The sequence below is a fragment of the Triturus cristatus genome, chromosome 1_1 (genome assembly GCF_964204655.1).
Source record: "Triturus cristatus chromosome 1_1, aTriCri1.1, whole genome shotgun sequence".
Taxonomy (NCBI): Eukaryota; Metazoa; Chordata; class Amphibia; order Caudata; family Salamandridae; genus Triturus; species Triturus cristatus.
Genome location: NC_140579.1, coordinates 96,596,615 through 96,616,181, shown reverse-complemented (window position 1 = coordinate 96,616,181; position 19,567 = coordinate 96,596,615). Strand labels below are relative to the sequence as shown.

Below are 19,567 nucleotides of genomic sequence, written 5' to 3'. Positions count from 1 at the left end.
GTGCATGGGCTGGGTCAGTGTACGTCCATGCGCTGGGTCAGTCCCGTCCATGTGCTGGGTCAGTGTACGTCCATGTGCTGGGTCAGTGTAAGTGCCTACATGCTAGTTCAGTGTAGGTGCATGCGCTAGGTCAGTGTAGGTGCATGTGCTAGGTCAGTGTAGGTGCATGTGCTAGGTCAGTGTAGGTGCATGCGCTAGGTCAGTGTAGGTGCATGCTCTAGGTCACTGTAGGTGTATGTGCTAGGTCAGTGTAGGTGCATGCGCTGAGTCAGTATAGATGCAGGTGCTAGGTCTCTGTAGGTGCATGTGCTAGGTCAGAGTAGATGAATGTGCTAGGTCAGTGTGGATGCATGCGCTTGGTCAGTGTAGGTGCATGTGCTAGGTCAGTGTAGATGCATGCGCTGGGTCAGTGTAGGTGCATGTGTTAGGTCAGTGTGGATGCATGCGCTAGGTCAGTGTAGATGCATGCGCTAGGTCAGTGAGAGTGCATGAACTAGGTTAGTGTAGGTGCACATGCTGGGTCAGTGTCGGTGAAAATATGCTAGGTCAGTGTAGGTGCATGTGCTAGGTCAGTGTAGGTGCATGTGCTAGGTCAGTGTAGGTGCATGCGCTAGGTCAGTGTAGGTGCATGCTCTAGGTCACTGTAGGTGTATGTGCTAGGTCAGTGTAGGTGCATGCGCTGAGTCAGTATAGATGCAGGTGCTAGGTCTCTGTAGGTGCATGTGCTAGGTCAGAGTAGATGAATGTGCTAGGTCAGTGTGGATGCATGCGCTTGGTCAGTGTAGGTGCATGTGCTAGGTCAGTGTAGATGCATGCGCTGGGTCAGTGTAGGTGCATGTGTTAGGTCAGTGTGGATGCATGCGCTAGGTCAGTGTAGATGCATGCGCTAGGTCAGTGAGAGTGCATGCACTAGGTTAGTGTAGGTGCATGTGCTAGGTCAGTGTAGGTGCATGCGCTAGGTCAGTGAGAGTGCATGAACTAGGTTAGTGTAGGTGCACATGCTGGGTCAGTGTCGGTGAAAATATGCTAGATCAGTGTAGGTGCATGTGCTGGCTCAGTGTAGATGCATGTGCTAGGTCAGTGTATATCCATGTGCTAAGGCAGTGTAGGTGCATGTGATAGCTCAATGTAGGTGCATGCACTGGGTCAGTGTAGATGCATGTGATAGGTCAGTGTAGATACATGTGCTACGTCAGTGTAGGTGTATGCACTAGGTCAGTGTAGGTGTATGCACTAGGCCAGAGTAGATGCTTACGCTTGGTTAGTGTGAGTGCATGCATTAAGTAAGTGCAGGTGCATGCACTAGCTCAGTGTAGGTACATGCGTTAGGTCAGAGTAGATGCATGGTCTAGGTCCCTGTTGGTGCTAAAACTCTGGAAAATAGAATGTGTTATGTGGTAAATACCAAATTCTGAGGTAATTTCCCATTCACTAGTCCCAGAATACTGCAGAAACTGAATTGCTCGCAGTTGTCAAGCCTAACAGTATCATTAATGTGAGGTGTGAAATTAACGCACTGAATTTCCAATAAACTTAGCATGAATGTCCAAGGGGAAGAATGATTTAAACAAAGGAAATGTGGCAGCACGTATACAGAATGGAGATAAGTAGAACTATAGAAAAGACAAAGTTTAGAGACAAATCAAGTAACTACCCTGACGTGAGTGTACGTTACCACTAAATGCCATACAATACCATGCCACACCACACCACACCATACCATACATATCGCCATCCCATTCCATCCATTACCACCATCCCATACCACTATACCATATTATACAATGATCTCACCCTATACTACACCCACCATACCATCATAACATACCAGTCCACACCATCCCATCCAATCCCATCCCACCATAACATTCCATAACATACCATACATACCATACCATTCCGTAGCACACCACACCATACCGTAGCACACCACACCATACCATAGCATACCACACCACACCATACCATAGCCCACCATACCACACCACACCATAGCACACCACAGCATACCATAGCATACGACACCTTACCATAGCACACCACACAATACCATATAATTTCCATGAACAGTAATATTCAGAGCTAATCATCGCAATGGTATTTACCTTTATAACTCTTCACCACCTCTGAGCTCTGAATCTTCACATTATTACACCTGTAATAACACACACATCATCTTTGTATTAAAGAGCAATGACAGCGACAGAAACAAAGGATGAACATCACATAAGACCTGTATTTGAAATAAGATTCAGTATTAAGAGCAGCGCCTGCGGACTAGAGCTCAGTGTGAGTTACTGTTCATACACAACAGTCAAAGCTCTAACTATATACAAAAGTACCTTTAACATCTTATGACAGGATGTGGATGTTCTAAGTCAGATAGCTCGGTGAGACAAGTGCGCTTCATGTGATGCCACGGAGTGCCTTGTGTGGGTCTTCTAGGAGCAGTGGTTAGCTCAGTGAAAGGGGGGCTGACTAACAGGTTACATCTGCTCCTGGTCGGGTCTTATGTATATACTTAATAAATACCTTCTTACCTGAGGTCCACGTGAATTCCTGACAGCACCCACAACACAACATTATCACATCCAACCCCTGCCAGTGTAAACCGTGTGTCGCGGGATGTAATGAGGCTCGGAGACAGTAGTGCTTTCTCGTGCTCTTTTATTCTTTTTAAGCACACTTTTCCTTTCTATCGTGGGGCGATAATACGGCAAAGTGTTCTCTTCTTCGAGGTCTTGGGTCCGGCGATGGGTAGGGGGCGTCTTCCCTCTCCGACTCCGCTCCAGGGTGCCGAGGTCTTCGGGACAGGGAGCGTATCCGGTCCTCAGGACGGGGGGGGGGGGGTAAAGAAAGGACAGAAGGGAAAGGTGTGTCAGTACGGCGTTCACAACAAATCCCGAGAAAGGGGCCAGGGAGTGGAGGAGGTTCACCGTTCTCAGTACTCCTAACCTAAGTGACGAAGGTAGTGAGGAAGGGTACAGTCGGGGATACGGTTCTTTTTAGGTTCTAGGCTCACTACGGCGTCCTGCCCAGCCCGCTATACGAGCCCGTACCTGGTGATGCCACGCTTCTCCCACGGAAACGTGGCGGGGCGAGTCACAGGGTCGTTGGCCTCCTGGCTCTGCTACCGGCACCGCTGCTCGATGTCCGTTGGTCTCGTCCGTCGTCTCCTCCTCTACGCTCTTCCCTCGGTTCTCTCCTCTCTCGTTCCGCTCCTCTTCTCTGCTTCTCCTCTCCTCTCCGGTGATCACACACCCCTCTCGTACTCGACTTCCGGGATATGTTGGCTCCGTATCAGTGACGTCCTCCACGGGGGCGTGGTCTGCTGCTAGTTCACTCCAATTAAAGAAACAGTGTTCTCCAGGAGAGCCTGGGCCTCCGAAGGCTGTCGTTACGTCCCGGGACACCGGGTGCTGGAGGGAAAGAGGGGACATGAAGGGGGACACACAGTCAATGAGAGGCGGGCATGAGCAGTCTCTGTCGGGGCCGGGCTCCGTGTCACACACCTCCCCCCTTGGATTCTCCCGATCGGGGAGAGGGTGCCGTGAGAGAAAGTCCGCGCTACAGTTCTCAATACCCTTACGGTGGAGGACGGTGAACGAAAAGGGCTGTAGGGACAGGAACCAGCGTAATACTCTGGGGTTATTCGACATGTTGCGGCTCATCCACTGTAATGGGGCATGGTCCGTGTAAAGGGTGAATGGGTGTCCTTCCAAATAATACCTCAACTTGTCCACCGCCCACTTGATAGCCAAACACTCTTTTTCTATTGTGGGATATTTCACCTCCCTGGGGAACAGTTTCCTGCTGATGTACAGTATGGGGTGCTCAATCCCTCCGTCGGTCTTTTGTGATAACACTGCCCCCACCCCATAGTCTGAGGCGTCCGTATGAAGTATAAAGGGCTCGTTGTAGTCAGGGGATGCCAATACCGGGTTTGTGGTAATGATCCCTTTAAGGGTATTAAAGGCTTTCCACATTGACGGTGATGGTGTCTGTAAAGCCTGTTGATCATATTGTCGTTTTAGGGTGTCTGTTAAAGGGGCAGCTATTTCTGAGAAAGAGGGGATGAATCTTCTATAATAGCCTATCAGCCCGAGAAAGGCCCTCATTTCTTTTTTGGTGGTGGGAAAAGGAGTGTCTGAAATAGCCCTGACCTTCTCGATCTGGGGTTCGATGACCCCGTGGCCCAGTATGTATCCTAAATATTTCACCTTCTGATACCCTACTCTGGATTTTTTTGCATTTATGTGTAGCCCCGCTCTCTCTAGGGCTTGTAGGACTAAACATAGATGACGAAGATGTTCCTCCCAGCTGGTGCTGAAGATGATAATGTCATCAAGGTATGCTGATGTGAAGGTGGAGTGTTCTAGAAGCGTTTCATTCATTAACCGCTGGAATGTTGCGGGGGCTCCATGCAGGCCGAAAGGAAGGACGTTGAATTCAAACAACCCATCAGGGGTTACAAACGCCGTTTTCTTGCGGTCTTCCTCCCTCAGGGGTACCTGCCAGTACCCTTTTGTTAGGTCCAGCGTACTGATATATTTGGCTTCACCTAATTGCTCGATGAGTTCATCCACCCGTGGGATGGGGTAGGCATCAAATGTTGACAGTTGGTTTAGGGCCCGGAAGTCCATACAAAACCTGGTACTCCCATCAGGTTTCGGTACCATTACAATCGGTGATGACCATTCGCTTCTGGACGGCCGTATGATCCCAAGGCGTAACATTTCCCGGACCTCCTTCCGTATAGCCGGTCGTTTGGCGGCTGGAATACGGTACGGTTTTTTTTTCACTAAGGTTCCTGGAGGGGTATCGATTCGATGCTCTATCGCAGTGGTTTTCCCGGGCTCATCCGAAAACAAACGGTCATATGGACTGAGAGTATCGAGCAACGTAGTCCTCTGGTGGAGAGTAAGCTCGTCGTTTATGTTCAGGTCCCCCAACGTAGAATCTAGCGTACCGGTGGGCGTACTCGCCAAGTGTACGTCTTTGGGAGGAGGGCCTATCCATTTTTTTAGTAAGTTTATATGGTACACTTGTGTTTTCCTCGGCGTTATTTGTAATCGGTAACTGGTTTTTCCAATGGTGGCGGTGACTTTATACGGTCCCATCCATTCAGTGTGAAATCGTCGGGTGGCCGAAGGTAATAACACCAAAGCCCAGTCGTTTATCATTAGGTGTCTCCATTTTTTTCCTTTGTCATAGCAGTGCTTTTGTCGGGTTTGGCTTTGGGTCAGGTGGACGTAGGCCAGTTCTCGTAGCTTTCCCAGCTTATTTTTCAGGTCTTGTGTGTAGTCCAGTACTCCATGGTTTTCCCCCGTATCTTTCTCCCAGCCTTCTTTGGTCATCTCTAGTAGCGTACGCGGCTGCCGCCCGTAGAGCATCTCAAAAGCCGAGCATCCCAGGCTGCTTTGGGTTTGCCCTCGAATGACATACAGGGCCAACGGAAGAATAGCGTCCCATTCTCTCCCACTCACTGCGAGCATCTTCTTTATGACGGTCTTGAGGGTCCCGTTATATCGTTCAACTAGGCTGTCGGTTTGAGGGTGGTAGACGGATGTTCTTATCTGACGTAGGTCTACTAGTTGACAAACTTCCTTCATTAGGCGGGACATAAACGGCGAACCCTGATCCGTCAGTATTTCCTTCGGGAAACCCACTCGGGAGAACAGTTCGATCATCTTGTCAGCTATCACGCGGGTGGTGGGGTTGCGCAACGGGAAGGCTTCGGGGAAGCGGGTGGCATAGTCGACTATGACCAGCGCGTATTGGCTCCCCCTTTTGGTTTTTGGCAGGGGTCCTATTAGGTCCATGCCCACCCTTTCGAAGGGGGTCCCTATAATAGGTAAATTCTGCAAAGGAACTTGGGGTGGGCGCTGTATGTTTTTCTTTTGACAAACCTCACAGGCCATACAATGCAGTTTGATGTCTTTGTAGACCCCGGGCCAATAGAAATATCTTAGTACATTCTGGGTCGTCTTTTCACTCCCTATATGTCCTGCAAGGAGATGAGAATGGGAGTAGAACATTATTTGCTCACGAAAGGGGGAGGGTACTAGCAGTTGTGGGGGCTCGTCTTTCTTCCCTTCTCTGTACAACAATCCCTCCCTGATGGTGAACCGTGGGTATGTGGGGTTGGGGTCGTCTTTCGACTGGTGAGCCTGCTCCCAGGCGTTAAAGAGAGAGCGGTCGTTTGCTTGTGCGAAACTGAAGTTTTTGTCTCCCACCCAAGGTTCTGGTGTAACATACGCAGGGTGGGCTTGCCCCTTAGGTAGGGAGGTCAGTGTAGGGGAGCATGTCCTAGCGGTGGACCGAGAAAAGAGATCCAGAAACTCGGGATTGTCTGTCCCTATAATCAACTCCTCGGGTAAGGACTCTAAGACTCCCAGTTTTACTCTATGTTGGGCCCCTCCCGGGAGCTCGAGACTTAGGGTTGCTACCGGATAGGGTTTGACATCCCCATGGACACATTTGATATTCACAACGCACTGGGGAACCAGCTGTTTGGGCTCTACCCACCTCCCTTGTATCACTGACTGTCAGCACCCTGAATCAAGGAGAGCCCGGACCGCTTTCCCATTCACCCTAACACTTACGTAGAAGGAACTCCCAAGTTCCGCGGTATACAAGACCGATCTGGGGACATATCCCACTTCCATGGGCTCTTCTGTGGGCCTGCAGTGAGGACATAAGCGGGCGATGTGTCCCCAATTCCCACATTCAAAACACTGCGGTCCTTTGACGGGGTAGGTCTCGGGTTTGTAGGGCTTTAGAGGGAGGCTTTCTCCGAGTGGGCGTGGTTTTCTCTCCGGTTTCAACGGCGCGGGGCGTGTTGGTTTCTCGGTCTCCCATGGAGCGTTCCGTGGTTGTGCTCGAGCGTATGACGTCGCCATCTCAATGGCCTGAGCCACGGTCAAGAGTGGTTGTTGTCGTAGCCACCTTTGGGTACTGAACGGTAGAGCTTCCAGGTATTGCTCAAGGTACACCTTGTCCATTATATCCTCTTTTGTGCTGGTGTTTGGAGTCAACCACTTGTCAGCAGCCATTTTTAGGCGGAAGAACAGAGTCTTGGGGTTCTCGCCGGGTCTCCCTCTTTCTTTCCTGAAACGCACTCTGTACGCTTCGGCATCTAGCCCCAGATGGTCCAAAATTATGGCCTTGATAGTGACGTAAGGTACTGTGCCGGTCGCGTTGGCCACCTGATAGGCCGCTTGTGCCTCGCTGGTGAGAAAAGGGGCGAGGAAATATGCCCGCATTCTCCAGCACTTGTCGCGGGATGCAATGAGGCTCGGAGACAGTAGTGCTTTCTCGTGCTCTTTTATTCTTTTTAAGCACACTTTTCCTTTCTATCATGGGGCGATAATACGGCAAAGTGTTCTCTTCTTCGAGGTCTTGGGTCCGGCGATGGGTAGGGGGCGTCTTCCCTCTCCGACTCCGCTCCAGGGTGCCGAGGTCTTCGGGACAGGGCGCGTATCCGGTCCTCAGGACGGGGGGGGGTAAAGAAAGGACAGAAGGGAAAGGTGTGTCAGTACGGCGTTCACAACAAATCCCGAGAAAGGGGCCAGGGAGTGGAGGAGGTTCACCGTGCTCAGTACTCCTAACCTAAGTGACGAAGGTAGTGAGGAAGGGTACAGTCGGGGATACGGTTCTTTTTAGGTTCTAGGCTCACTACGGCGTCCTGCCCAGCCCGCTATACGAGCCCGTACCTGGTGATGCCACGCTTCTCCCACGGAAACGTGGCGGGGCGAGTCACAGGGTCGTTGGCCTCCTGGCTCTGCTACCGGCACCGCTGCTCGATGTCCGTTGGTCTCGTCCGTCGTCTCCTCCTCTACGCTCTTCCCTCGGTTCTCTCCTCTCTCGTTCCGCTCCTCTTCTCTGCTTCTCCTCTCCTGTGATCACACACCCCTCTCGTACTCGACTTCCGGGATATGTTGGCTCCGTATCAGTGACGTCCTCCACGGGGGCGTGGTCTGCTGCTAGTTCACTCCAATTAAAGAAACAGTGTTCTCCAGGAGAGCCTGGGCCTCCGAAGGCTGTCGTTCCGTCCCGGGACACCGGGTGCTGGAGGGAAAGAGGGGACATGAAGGGGGACACACAGTCAATGAGAGGCGGGCATGAGCAGTCTCTGTCGGGGCCGGGCTCCGTGTCACACCGTGTTACCATTCCTCTACAACCAAGATGTTGGGTAGCTTTAGTGGGATATATAAGAAAGATTTGAACCCAGACGCTTAGTAATGAAAAACTGGTTGCAAAACAAAAACTCCCACGTCTTACGGTACGCAGATTTTAGGCCGTTGGGGAAGGATCACAGAGGGAGAGATAAGGGAACAGGTTAGGAGGCTCAGTAAAGGGAAAGCAGCAGGCCCAGATGGGATCACAGAGGGAGAGATAAGGGAACAGGTTAGGAGGCTCAGTAAAGGGAAAGCAGCAGGCCCACATGGGATCCCATCTGAACACTATAAAAATTGTTGAACTCTTTGGTCTCTTTCTGGGTATCTTATTTTAATGAGATCTCTCTGGAAGGCTGTTAAATTCCACCTTCCTAATATGAGGCAACTGTAGTTATGATCCTTAAGCCGGGTAAAGACGCCAGGTTAGCAGATTCCTATAGACCTCTATCTTAGTTGAACTGTGATTACAAAATGATTACAGGAATCTTGGCTAAGAGGTTATCAGATGTCCTTCAAAAGTTGATCCATTTCGATCAAAAGTGGTTTGTGCCTGGAAGGAAGCTGTATGAATGAACCCAATGACTTGTCGGTGCGAATGATATGGCCGAGGCCTCTAATCTCCTGTTGACAATGGCAAGAATTGATGCTGTTAAAGCATTTGATACGGTTGATCGTGTCCATCTTTGGGAGGTATTGCAGGATTATGGTTTCAACAGCAATGTTACTGAAGTTGTGCAAATGCTATATATGGTGCCGGCAGCTTAGATTTTTGATGGCGAACTTACAGCTTCGTTTCAGATATCCAGGGGAACTAGACAGCAGTGTCCTTCGTCACCAATTCTGTTCTGTGTATATATTGAGCCCTTTTCCCAGATGATTTGGCAGGATTAGACCATTCTTCCCTTTGAAGCTGCAGGGTTACCAACCAGACTAGCACTGCATGCTGATGACATAGTTCTGTATGCATCGAAGCCAGAGCTCTCTGTTCCACAGCTTGAGATGCATGATTTTGGGAGTCTGTCAGGGTATCTAATCAATAGGGGAAGACAGAGATTATGAAATCGGCTAAAGAGAAGGTAGGGCTTCAAACCAGAAACCAGATTAGGAATCCTGGGATCATCGTAACTCAGAGTTTGGAGGAAATACCGGATGTAAACTTAAGGTATCCCATTGTAAATTTTGAAAAAGATCGATCCTGATATGACAAATGATACATTCATTTATGTGAGCAACATCTCGACCTTATTAACAAATTCGCCCATTGTGAACGACGCATCAACCTCGACTCGCAAATACGTAGTCCGGCAAGCACTGAGACCTAGTCCCAAGTTTACTGATTGACAGGCCACATAGTCTGCAGACAAATGCATGGACGGGAAACCAGAGATCAATCCCACAGATTAGTGAAGCGACACTACAATGGTTAAGGGAGATTGGCCCCCAATAAAGCACGCATGGCTGAAGGGGGTACGCATGCTCCAAAAACACCATAAAGTCAGATGCCACATGAGTTAGGAACATAGAGAAAATCCGAACACAGAACACGCAGTGATCAAGTGCTCCCCAAGCCAGACATCAGGACACTTTAACCACTGGCCGCATTTTGTCCATGCAAGGTCGAGGCCCAACTGGATTATCAATTAAAATTTATTTATGGGGGGGAGGAGCCTAGCGCGCAACCAAGATGGCCGCGTAGGTGCGAGGCTCCCGAGGACCTCCGCGACCTCCTACATTTATCCTGTCTTCATCCTGATTCGGTTGAGTGGACTGTGTTGGTGAACCTGAGCCGAGGTGGTACCCGTTTTCCGTATTTCAATCGGACCCCGTGTGCCGTGCTGGGCATCGATTGAAGTTTGCGGCCTGCTCCTCTCCTGACCCCGGACTAGAGTTGGGGGGTGATCCAGTGGAGAAGTGAACAACAACGGCGGGACGAGCCTGGCGAGTCGCGTACCCCACACTTTCACTTTCGCTTTTGAGCCCTCTTGCCATTGTCGCGAGTGGGATCACTGCCCTTCTGTGTGTGGTGGTTGCCTCGCTGGGGGACCCTGCCTGCCCTGCGGGGACCTGCTCCGCCTTTCTGAGGCGACCTCTGGGGTCCTTGGCCTCGACTGTTCGCTCTCCGCGGTAGGACTCGTGGGTGTACGGGATACAGGACGATGGCGACGAAGCAGGATGGTGAGAGGCCAAAGGCCAAATTGACCCGGCGTGGTGCTGCAACTCAAGCCAACATTATGGATCGCTATACCCTACCGAAGGGTTCTCCCGGCGGGTCGCATAGGTCCCCTGAGTGCCCCGCAGATGCCCCGGATTTGCCGACGGATCTGACTTTGCAGGACATCATGGGCGCCATCGCGGAGATGAAGACCTCGGCGGGTCAACAATTTGATACCCTGGCGCACAAACTCGACGCGGTTCTCATCGATGTTAACCTTGTCAGGGCAGATCTTTCCAAGACAAATGACAGGGTGGATTCTTTGGCTCACACCGCGTCGGGCCTCATGACTGAGGTGGCGGCCCTCCAGACGGAGGTACGTCGGCTCCGGCAGGCCAGTGCGCTCACGGATCGGCGACTGGAGGATTCCGAGAGTCGGGCCCGGAGGAACAACGTTCGCATTATCGGGGTGCCAGAGGGACTGGAGGATTCGGCGGCGGATCTCTTTGTGGAGGATCTGATTTCTAATCGTCTGCAGCCTCGAGGTTTGAGTAAATTCTTTGCGGTGGAGAGGGCCCATAGAGTTCCTGGTGGCAAGCCGAAGGTCGGAGCTCCCCCGCGGCCTCTTATTGCCCGTATCTTCAACTTTCGGGACAGGGATGCGATCTTACAAGCTTCTAGAGTGCAGGGGCCGCTTAAGCTGGAGAACGTGGAGGTGAACTTCTATCCTGACTTTACTCAAGCGGTCCAGAAGCAGAGGCTGGGTTTCATGGGCGTTAAGCGGCGGCTCTGAGATATGAACTTGAAATACGCCATGCTTTTCCCGGCCAGACTGCGTGTGGAGTCCGAGGGTCGCTCTCATTTCTTTGACCGTCCGGAGACGGTCGGGGACTGGTTGGACACTTTGCCTAGGGGACATGATCGAGAGGGTGTGGGGGCCGCGGGAGGAGAGTGCCCACTGGACCGGGCCAGCGGTATTGATACTGGGGCTAATTCCTGATGATGCCACCTTTCGGCTGTGCTCAGGGTTTCTTGACTGTCGTGCTTTGCTCCCCCTCCCGTGGAGGTTGTGGTGTGTCTCGAGGGAGTTCTCTTTCCTCCTCTAGGGGGTCTTTGTAGTTTAGTTCATGCAGGGGCGACAGGCACACTGCAAGTTGGGGGGGCTGTTTGGGCTCATGCAGGGGTGCAGGGAGGGGGGAGTTTTGTTTGGAATGTTGGGTTGGGGTTGGGTATTGTTTGTTTGTACCACAAGGCAGACATATTGTTGTGTTCTATTCAAGGTGCTCTCTGGGAGGGGACAGATTGGTTTTGGCTGTGATGGGGGGTAGGGGACTGAGACTTCTTTCCTGGAATGTTAACGGACTGGGGGACAGGATAAAACGGGGGGTGGTCCTGCAGTTCTTAAAACGGATTTCACCTGATATTGTGTTCTTGCAAGAAACACACCTTATTGGTAACTCCTTCTGTGCTATGAATAGGCGGGGCTATCGCCTTGTGGCCCATTAGGGCTTCACCTCTGGTTCGAGGGGTGTGGGCATTATGGTTAAAACCTCGCACCCGTTGGAGGTTGACGAGGTGCTCCATGATGACAGGGGGCGATATACGGCTCTGGTGGGTAGATGGAAGGGTAAAGTAGTTGTTTTGGTTTCTGTTTATGTCCCGCCGGGGTTGCAGACGACTACTTTTGCTGATTTGGGGCGCCTTCTTCTTGGGCTGCCGGAGGGTATCTTAGTGGTTGGTGGGGATTTTAATGCTGTGGTCTCCGGAACTGAGGATCGTCACCCACCCAGGGATCTCCCCCGGGCCCAAACTTGGTTGTCTGGCCTCTTAGATACCCTGGGTCTGGTGGATTGTTGGCGGCTAAAACATCCTGCGCAGGTACAATACACCTTTCATTCCGGGGCTCATGGTAGTCTTTCGAGACTTGATTATGTTCTGATGCCAGCGGCACAGGCAGGGAGGGTCGGGGAGGTGCGGCATCTTGCTCGGGGTATTTCAGACCACTCCCCTCTCTTGTTGCACTTTGATATTGTCCCGGGGGTGGAGGGGAGGGTGGTCCCGATCAACCCCTGGTACCTGCGTAATCCCGCGATTCGCGCAGATTTGATTAAATCCCTTGAGCAATATTTTGGAGATAATGTGGGATCAGTGTCGTCTGCTGTTTCTCTGTGGGAGGCGTTCAAAACGGTACTCCGGGGGGAGGCCCTGTCCCTCATTTCCCACTCCAAGAGGTGTGAGCGGGAGGAGGTGACCCGTATCGAGTCTGAGATAACGGAGTTGGAGGGTGACCTGGATTGTGGTGTCACGGACGACAAACTGCATGCTCTCAGGATCAAACAAGCGGACTACAAGGCCCTAGTCACCGAGGCAGCCAGGGGCCTGAGTAGGGAGCAGCAGGGGCGACTGTATGATATGGGTGATAAAGCTGGAAAACTGATCGCGTGGCTGGATAAAAAGGAGAGAGCGAGTCGAGTTGTTCCGCTGGTTGAGAGAGTGGAGGGTGTGTATGTTACTGATCCGGGTGAAATTGTTGATTGCTTCGCAGAGTATTTTCGCGGGGTGTATTCCCCGGTATCTTCTCGCTCGGAAGAGGATTCCCGCGACCTGCTTAAAGATATTGCGTTGCCTTCCCTTTCGGAGGAGGATAAATCGTTGATGGACGCGACTCCGACGTCTGAGGAGATCGCTCTGGCCATACGTCCAGTCGCCTCTGGCAAGGCCATGGGTCCTAATGGCCTTCCCATTGAATTGTACAAATTGCGGCCGGATACATTGGCGCCGCATCTTCGTGATATGTTCCTCGCGGCCCGGGCGGCGGGTTCCCTCCCGCTGGACCAGCGTCTAGCCACTATTGTGGTTATTCACAAGGAGGGGAGGCCGCGTGATCGGATCACTTCTTACAGGCCCATTTCGCTTTTGAATGCGGAACCAAAAATTCTGGCCAAGGTGCTGGCTAATCGGCTGGTCAGCGTGGTGTGCGACTTGATCCATCAGGACCAGTCCGGTTTTATCCCTCATCGCAACACCGCGCTTAACCTGTGGCGTCTGCATGGGGTGCTCTCGAGGGTTGCGTTCATACGTGAGCCAGCCATTTTGGCGTCCCTGGACGCCACTATGGCATTCGACACGCTTGAGTGGCCATATATCTGGGCGACGCTGGAGAAGTTTGGGTTTGGCCCGGGATTCATTGGCTGGGTGAAATTGTTGTATTCCGGACCGCTAGCCCAGGTGGTGGTGAATGGTAGAGTGTCGGCTCCTATTGAATTGGGTAGGGGCACGCGACAGGGTTGCCCGCTGTCGCCTCTCCTCTTTGCGCTCGCCTTGGAGCCCCTGGCGGAGTGGCTGCGGTGGCACCCTTCGATTCGTGGTCTCCGTTTGACTCCTGAGTATGAGGATCGAGTCTCTCTCTACGCGGACGATATTCTTTTGTATCTTGCTTCCCCGCGTGAATCGTTGATTGTGTTAGTGGATGTGCTGAATTCCTTTGGCCGTAACTCAGGCCTAGTCATCAACTGGGCTAAATCCTGTGTATATGTCCTCTCAGGGGAGGCCCCTATCCTCCCGCGGGGTTGTCCTATCCAGGTTGCTCCACAGGGATTTAAGTATCTGGGTATTTTTATTACCCTGGACTCTGCGGCCCGATACACACAGAACCTACTCCCCCCCCCTCCAACGTTTGAAGGCGGATGTGGCGCGTTGGAGGCGCTTGCCGCTCTCGCCGCTCGGCCGGGCGGCGCTGTTTAAGATGATGTCGTTGCCACGGTTTTTATATGCCTTGCAAAACACGATGGATGTCGTTCCGGCTAGTTACTTCCGGGAGGTGGAGGGTCTGCAACGCCAACTGTTTTGGGATGGGAGGCCGCGGATCGCCCTCGCGAAGCTGACGCTCCCGTGGTACGATGGGGGGGTCGCCCTCCCCGACATCAAACGTTATTACTGGGCCTCCCAGCTGGCTGCGATAAACCACGGGCTTTATGGGCCCGCCCTTAATCCGGCTTTTGAAATGGACAAATTGTTGTTGCCGGGTGGCGACTACAATCGTGCGCTCTACTCTAGATCGCTCGACGCACGTTTGACTGGTCCGACACGGGTCGCGGTACGGGTGTGGTATGCGGCAAACTCGGCGATGGGGTGGAAAGATCGGTTGACCCGGGCGACGCCACTGTATGCCTCTGAACGACTGGGTTGTTTGTGGACGACGAAAGGCTTCGAGAAGTGGGACACGATTGGCATTAGCAGGGTGGGCGATCTTTGGACGAAGGGGGGATTTAAAACGTTTGATGTGCTGAAAGCGGAATACCAGTTGCATGACAGGGAGTACTTCCGGTATGTACAGGTTCGCCACGCGTTGTCTTCCGTGTTCCCGGAGGTCGCGTCCATCCCGGAGTGCTCCCCCTTGGAGGATAGAGTGCTAGATGGGCATGTACCGGACGGCAATATCTCATTGATCTATAAAAAGCTCATCAACGATCACTCGGGACTGCTGGCCGCCCTCCGTGAGGCATGGGTCGCTGATGGATTGGAGCTGGACGACGAGGATTGGGTATCTGCGGTGGCCTCCCCGAAAGAGGTGGCCATACCGGCCCGCCTTCGTTTCGTCCAGCTCAAAATACTCCACAGGGTTTACGTTACGGGACCGGGCCTGATGCGCATGGGATACGCGGTGGATGGGATGTGTAAGCGTGGGTGTGGCATGTTAGGGACCTTCCTCCACATTTTGTGGGAATGTCCGGAGGTGACTCGATTCTGGCGTGGTGTGCATGAGGTGTTGCAAGCGGTCACGCATGTTGCGCTGCTCCCCGAGGCTAGGAGGTGTCTGCTGAATGTGTGGGAGCCGACTGATTATACGGTGACGCAAACATGGTGGGTGACATTGGGATATATGGTGGCCAAGCGTGACATAGCACAATTGTGGGGCTCCCAGAGGTCACCCACGATTTCAGTATGGAAGGAAAATATGGATTGGAATATGGATTGGTGTATGTTCCGAGAAAAGGTTGTGTATGTGGCGAGAGGTAAGCCTGGGAAATGGGTAAAGGTGTGGGGCCCCTGGAACTCCTACCGCGGCGGGATCTGTACCCCGCCACTGACGCCCGACCTGGCGGCGGCCCTGTCTCCCTAGTCTGCACATTCTCTTGATTCTGTGTTACCGTAACCACTTTGTTTCTGCCCCTGCCCTTCCACCCCTCTTATTCTTGTAGGTTGGTAGAGCCCTCCCGAGGGGAGTACATACTGTTGCCTAGATTTTTGCCGCCTTGTGGGTTTGTTTCTCGTTTTTTCATTTAAAATGAAACCGCCATTTGGGATGTTTGGGCAATGTGGCCGCAAATGATTTTTTGATCCGTGGGACTTTTTACTGCTTGTGTTTATGAATATGTTTCATGGTCTCACTGTCTACTAGCGGCCGGCCTGAAGGTTGTAGGCCCATACTTGTATATCTCTTGAAATCTTTAATAAAGGTTTCCAAAAAAAAAAAAAATGTATTTATGACTCTATAGGCAGCAACTTACATTCCTCTCCCTACAAGGATCCCCAGAAACATTTTATTGCCTATATTTATTGAATTGTATATAAGAATGATACAGATCGATTGTAAATTGAGACATTCCTCAGACCCTGTGCCTGTAACTGTTCTCCCTGACGCTATGTTTAATTAAACGAACTGTTCCTGTTTTGCCAAACGTCTCGTTTTTCAAAGGTATTTCATGTTCAAACAACACCGTGATATAAATGCTCTCCTTACAAGATGGAGGGAAAATTTGCCCCACAGTATCTATGGAAGGGTGAACATCATTAAGATTCTGGTTCTTCTTGTTTAACACTAAACCACTTCCTTTTAATAAAAAACGTTTGCAGAAATTGCGAGGGAGTGTCAGAAGCTTTATATGGGCATCCAGGGGAACCAGGATCTCATGAAAGAAGCTCCACAGGAGACTGAAGCAAAGGAGGGTCGGCAGCTTTATATGGGCATCCAGGGGAGCCAGGATCTCATGAAAGAAACTCCGGATGAGACTGGAGCAAGGGGGGGCTGGCTCTCCTGGATTTTCAAGCCTATTGTTATGCTTTCCAGTTCAAGAATTCCCGGCTCTTGGCTGGAGAGTTAGATAATTCTCACATGGGTCAATTGTATAGAGCTACTTTGAAGCATTTAGGCTTGAAAACTTTTTTTTTAAGTTTAGGGACCCAAAGTTTTTAAACAAGGTAGGTTAAAGGTACGGTTGAGGGAATCCTTTAGGAAAATTCTCGGGATAGATTGCTATGTGGACCTGGCACCAATTTGGGGCTCTCCTGGAACATCCAAGTGACTTCAAGATAAACTTAGTTACCCTCTCCAGCACAGCAATCTTTCCACCTGGGGTAACATGAAAAGAGCTCTCTGAACTTTTGAAGGGGGGCTTTCAAAATGTAAATGCCTGCAGCTTTGTTCTTGGTGGAATCCCAAACGTAGTCAGAGGTGAGTGGTTCGGTGCAGGAGGATTTTCTCAAGTGGGTAAGGGCTAAGTAACAACCTAAAAAAGAGGTTTCCCAGTGGTATTGGGTATTTATTTCCGCAACTGATGAGAAATTGGGAGTTCCATACCTGCACTGGGAAAAGGATCTTCTGGCGCTAGCTAAAGAGAAATTATTGCGAGTATCTTTAAATCTGTTATACACACTGATCAAAACAGTACCGCTTAAAAAGAATCATTTGTTTACTATCCATAGACCCTATTGGTCACCAACGAAGCTGGCTAAGATCACATTGGAACCATCAAAATATAAGAAGTGCGGTGACACAGAGGCGGATGATATACGCATGTTCGTAGACTGCCCGTTATTGGCCTTCTTCTAGGGGTAGGTAAGTCAGGTGTTTCGAGAAATTATTGGCTGCGAAGTTAAGGTAAGCCCTTGCCTGATCCTATTTGGGATGGACTTGTGCCCTTACAGGGACGAGTTAAACTCGGATCAGACCTCGCTGATATATTTTCTGATATCGCTAGCAAGAGAGAAAATCTGTAAGACATGATTACTACCAATTCGCCAAAGGTACCAGAATGGGTCAGATCTGTAGAGATGTCAGTAGACTGGATTTGGACCAAACGTCGGCCTCAGTTGGGGAAAAATGGCGTCCCTTTGTGATATGGCAAAGTAAATCGTAACGTCCTCTGCCTTGATGAGAAATGGGCCGTTCTCCTTCCTACAAAAGGGGAAAACTATAAGAAATATTCAATAGACACATAGGCTGGACACTCCAGGTGGTCGTGTCTTGGCTCACAGCTTACTTTGCTGGATGGTGATACGAGGACAAAAAATGTAAACCATTACTCTACAACCTTGGGAGGATTAGCACACAACCTCTATTACTGCAAACTCCATCATCGCTGCTCTAGAACTTTAGAGCAGAAACCCCTCTAAAAATATATCCCTGAGTTTACAAGAGGGCTCAGTGAGGTAATTGCTGTTTGACCAGTAAGACACAACTGTGAATTCCAGCAAGGCAATCTCATCCTTTCATCCTTGTCGGGTTGTCACTGCTCACCATCAAAGCGGAAAATATCTATTTTATGAACAGCAAAGATGAATGATCGAAAGCTGCAGAACTTTGACCACACACCCTCACTACAGAGGCAGACAGGCACACAAATCCTGCCACTGTAATCACAGTCATCACTGCTCTAGAACCTTGGAGGGATTAGCACACAACCGCTAACACTGTAATCACCATCCTCACTGCTCTAGATCCTTGGTGGGATTAGCACACAACCGCTAACACTGTAATCACCATGATCACTGCTTTAGAACCTTAGTGGGATTAGCACACAACCGCTAACACTGTAATCACAATCACTGCTCTAGAATCTTGCTGGAATTAGCATACAACTGCTAACACTGTAATCACAGTCATCACTGCTCTAGAATCTTGGTGGGATTAGCACACAACCGCTAACACTGTAATCATCAGCATCACTGCTCTGGAACCTTGGTGGGATTAGCACACAACCGCTAACACTGTAATGACAATCACTGCTCTAGAACCTTGAAGGGTTTGGCACACAACCGCTAACACTGTAATCACAGTCATCACTGCTCTAGAATCTTGGTGGGATTAGAACACAACCACTAACACTGTAATCACAGTCATCACTGCTCTAGAACCTAGGTGGGATTAGCACACAACCGCTAACACTGTAATCACCAGCATCTCTGCTCTAGTACCTTGGTGGGATCAGCACACAACCGCCAACACTGTAATCATCGTCATCACCACTCTAGAACCTTGGAGGGGTTAGCACACAACCGCTAACACTGTAATCACAATCACTGCTCTAGAACCTTGGTGGGATTAGCACACAAACGCAAACACTGTAATCACCATCATCACTGCTCTAGAACCTTGGTGGGATTAGCACACAACCGTTAACACTGTAATCACAATCACTGCTCTAGAACCTTGAAGGGTTTGGCACACAACCGCTAACACTGTAATCACAGTCATCACTGCTCTAGAATCTTGGTGGGATTAGAACACAACCACTAACACTGTAATCACAGTCATCACTGCTCTAGAATCTTGGTGGGATTAGCACACAACCGCTAACACTGTAATCACCAGCATCTCTGCTCTAGAATCTTGGTGGGCTTAGCCCACAACCGCAAACACTGTAATCACCATCATCACTGTTCTAGAACCTTGGTGGGATTAGCACACAACCGCTAACACTGTAATCATCATCATCACTGCTCTAGAACCTTTGTGGGATTAGCACACAACCGTCAACACTGTAATCATCGTCATCACCACTCTAGAACCTTGGAGGGATTAGCACACAACCGCTAACACTGTAATGACAATCACTGCTCTAGAACCTTGAAGAGTTTGGCACACAACCGCTAACACTGTAATCACAGTCATCACGGCTCTAGAATCTTGGTGGGATTAGCACACAACCGCTAACACTGTAATCATCATCATCACTGCTCTAGAACCTAGGTGGGATTCTCACACCACCGCTAACACTGTAATCACCATCATCACTGCTCTAGAACCTTGGTGGGATTAGCACACAACCGCCAACACTGTAATCATCGTCATCACCACTCTAGAACCTTGGAGGGATTAGCACACAACCTCTAACACTGTAATCACAATCACTGCTCTAGAACCTTGGTGGGATTAGCGCACAACAGCTAACACTGTAATCATCATCACCACTGCTCTAGAACCTTGGTGGGATTCGCACACCACCGCTAACTC

At 50.6% G+C, this 19,567-nt stretch overlaps 1 pseudogene across 1 annotated transcript in view; it reads right to left on the bottom strand.

The window, feature by feature from the left end:
- Nucleotides 1–19,567, bottom strand: part of LOC146869606 (E3 ubiquitin-protein ligase TRIM39-like) — a 135,903-nt pseudogene that overhangs the window by 25,763 nt on the left and 90,573 nt on the right. Inside the window, exon 5 of the transcript XR_014962377.1 lies at nt 2,106–2,155. The product of XR_014962377.1 is annotated as an E3 ubiquitin-protein ligase TRIM39-like (transcript). The remainder of the gene's footprint in view (nt 1–2,105; nt 2,156–19,567) is intronic.